This window comes from Orycteropus afer, unplaced genomic scaffold (assembly GCF_000298275.1).
Source record: "Orycteropus afer afer isolate SDZICR_OR568_19922 unplaced genomic scaffold, OryAfe1.0 scaffold00042, whole genome shotgun sequence".
Lineage (NCBI taxonomy): Eukaryota > Metazoa > Chordata > Mammalia > Tubulidentata > Orycteropodidae > Orycteropus > Orycteropus afer.
Genome location: NW_006921629.1, coordinates 16,137,152 through 16,140,524, shown reverse-complemented (window position 1 = coordinate 16,140,524; position 3,373 = coordinate 16,137,152). Strand labels below are relative to the sequence as shown.

The following is a 3,373-nucleotide window of genomic DNA, read 5'->3' as shown; positions in this document are numbered from 1 at the left end:
CAAAAAAAAAAAAAAACAAACTCACTGCTGTCATGCTGGATTTGATTCATAGCAACTCCTCCTTGTTTCCGAGGCAGTATCGCTATGAAAGTAGATTGTCCAGTCTTCCTCCTGAGGAGTTGCTGGTGGGTTTGAACCACCAGCCTTCTGGTTAGCAGTCAAAAAGTTTATGAAATGGTCTAAATGTCCACAAAGTACTAAAAACTCACTACTCACAAACATATGAACTTTTTCATAATCTTTCCATCATATCCATACTAAGTGCTTATGTGAGAGAGTCATGAGTTAGAAGCAGGTAGATCCTAGTCTGAAAATGAAAGACTGTCTGACATGAAAGCATTTTAACCACAGGGAATAGACCTAGGATTGAAGAGGTGCTCAAAGGGCACAGAAGTGGTGGTAGTATACCTGGAATTAACACTGAGGAGAAGTCACAGACTACAAAGTGAAAGCAAAAGGAAAGGAGTAGGGCAAGATTACGCAGCATGGTGAGTGGGAAGGATCAAGAAAGCAATCAGAGAAGGCTTATAAAGACATACAATTATAAAGTGAAAGGTTTAGGATACCTAGGCTTCACTCAAATATTCAGAGGCACTGAAAGTCCTTGAATAAAGAAAGATGTTCAGATTGAGGCACACAATGAAAGAGTTCTGGGCCTCTGGCAAAGTAAAATTGCTTGATACCTTAGGAGGAACAGGGTTTCAACAATGCATTCAAGTATCTTTTCCCATCGTCTGCACACCCCAGAAGGAAGATTGGTAAATCTACTTCCATAGTGATACAGCATCAGAAACCCAAGGAGAGGTCGCTGTGAGTTGGATCCGACTACACAGCAATGAGTTTGGTTTTGGGTTTTTTTGGGAACTAAATGGAGTTCTGAATAGGCATTTTGATAGTAAAAAGAATCCTTTATGTTATGGCTGGTAAGTGTCTAGCTCATGCATTTTAAACTCACATAAAAGTAAACCTAAGCAAGATTCTTTTAAAGATTTTTAAATTTAGAGGCAGCATAGAATGACATGAGATTTACCATCAGTACATTTGGGTTTGACCCCTAGTTCCAACGATTATTGTCATGAACCTTAAGCAAGTCACTTAACTACCCTGCGTTTCTGCACCCAAAAAATGGGGAACTGGAGGGTCAGTGTGCTAATGCATCTGAAACATTCTATAAACCAAAGTGTAGACCAAGTGCTGTCTGCTGTCCAACTGTTTCTGACTCAAAGCAAACCTGTGTACAACAGAAGGAAAACACTGCCCCGTCCTGTAACAGCTTTGCATCCGTTGCTATGTTTGGGCCCTTTGTTGCAACCACTGTGTCAGTCCACCTTGTTGAGGGCCTCCCTCTTTTTTGCTGACCCTCTACTTTTTTGATGTCCTTTCTCCAGGGACTGGTCTCTCCTGAAACCTGTCCAAAGTAAGTGAGACGAAGTCTCAACGTCCTGTCTTCCAAGGAGCATTCTGACAGTGCTAATACTAGCCTCTTATTACTGCATTCAGCATTTCCTTACACTGGAGCTAGGAATTCCACACTTAGACCCACCTTCACTGGAGATTTTTGAAAGAGTACGTTTCGGTCGTATGCCTTTTGCGCTCAGTGAGCAGCCCTTACTGAATAAAAGTTGGTGATGGCATAGAAGCCAGGTCCGGCCCTTGCAGCATTTGGGAAGCCGTGGCCTGAATACAGACGGTCAGACTCGGAGCATACTGTGAACAGAGAATGCTGTGGAGAGAGAGGTCGCATGCCAAGTAAGGGATGGAAAACAAAAAGTACATACCCCTCACATCCCCCAAGCCCTTCTCCACAAAGCCTGCAACTCAAAACACTTCTCAGTTCACGAACAAGTCTTCTCTTCAATTTTAAAATCTGAGAAGTATTAGAAAGAAGGTAATCCGTGCTGGTTGTGGAGAGCTGCATCTCTGGATCTCTGCTCAATCCGCTGGGGCCAGGTGCCGGGTCCATCCTAGAACTAAGGCTCCTCTTGCCTTGCGTTCAATACGGCCCGAGATTAGGGGGAATGACAAAGCGGGTGAGGAAACCAAATCAAAGGAACTGCCATCTAGTCGATTGCCAGACCCTATATGACAAAGTAGAACTGTCCTCTAGGGTTTTCAAGGCTGTAAATCTTTACAGAAGCAGCCTGCCTCAGCTCTCTCCGGCACAGCGGCTGGTGGGTTCCAACAGCCGACCTGCTGGTTACCAGACAAACGCTTCAACCACTGCGCCACCAGAACTTCTCTGGTGAGGAAACGGGAGGTAGCTATTCAGTGGGCGAGGTGGTAACTCAGGACTTTGGGGCTACCAGTCACTGGGTGGGCGGCTTTCCCCATCCCTCCCTCCATGTTGGCCCAGCTCACATAAAAGTCTTCGGCGGCTGGCCAACAGCACACCTCTCACACTACCCAAGTGTTATCGCTGCCTGTGGGAGCTGCAAACACAGCCAACTACGGCATCTTACGATGCCGGCGCTTCCGCGGCTAACAGTCCCGCACCACTGCGCCTGCGCAAGGAGCACCCGCGAAGTTTTAAAGGGAGCGCGCACGAAGGTCGAAGGTCCGGACTACTTCGCTGTGCGCGAGGAGTGGGAGCTTTTGGAGAGCGGGAGTGGGTGGACCCCGGCAGGTCCTCCTTCGCCCCGCCCACCCCAGCCCAGCTTCGGAGTCTGGCTTCCATCCAGCACCATGGCCCCAACCTTAGAGTTGAGTGCTTTTATTAAAGTGTATTTTAAAATTAGCGTCCTATGGGTGGACAGGATCAAAGGATGAAGACATCTTTATAGCGACCAGCTTCATCTTCACTCTCAGAGAAGGAGAGAAGAGAATTAGGTACAACTATTTATTGAGCTTTAAAAACATTTAAGTCGGAAATGACCACTAAAGATGCAACTGTATGAGTGCTTTCAGGAGTTTAAAATATGCCAATCATAGGATGACTCACCAAGCCATTAACATTCGGGCATGAAATCCTTAAAAAAAAAAAAATTCCCTGAGATTCCTACAGAATTCTGGCAAATTCTGTGTGTGTTTGTGGAAGAAGAATAAATAGGAGGTTGGGGGAGTGGGGTGAGAAGGAAAGATAAAATTGAAAATCTAAAAGTGGGTCCAATTGGGACCCTAAAATTCCAGCTGTGGCGCCTGAGATAGGGTGTTCTAGGCATTGTGACAGATATTTCCCAGAGTAATACACAGAGAAGGTGGGTCCCAAACTCTATTTTAATCCTAGAGTGTCAGAGCCAGAAGCAACCATGCGGAGCATGTGTCCTGGGGTTTCCAAGGTCATGGTCCTCAAAACCGTGGTCTGGTCTGTGGTGAAGACCTCACAAAGAGAAACACACAATATAACTTGGGGTTTTGTGTTTTAATTTCATAAAAC

The 3,373-nt window shown here is 45.7% G+C and overlaps 1 pseudogene; it reads right to left on the bottom strand.

Annotated features, from left to right (window-relative positions):
• LOC103194239 overlaps positions 1–1,744 on the bottom strand; it is a 13,634-nt pseudogene extending 11,890 nt beyond the window's left edge.
• Positions 1,745–3,373: the final 1,629 nt, after the last annotated feature.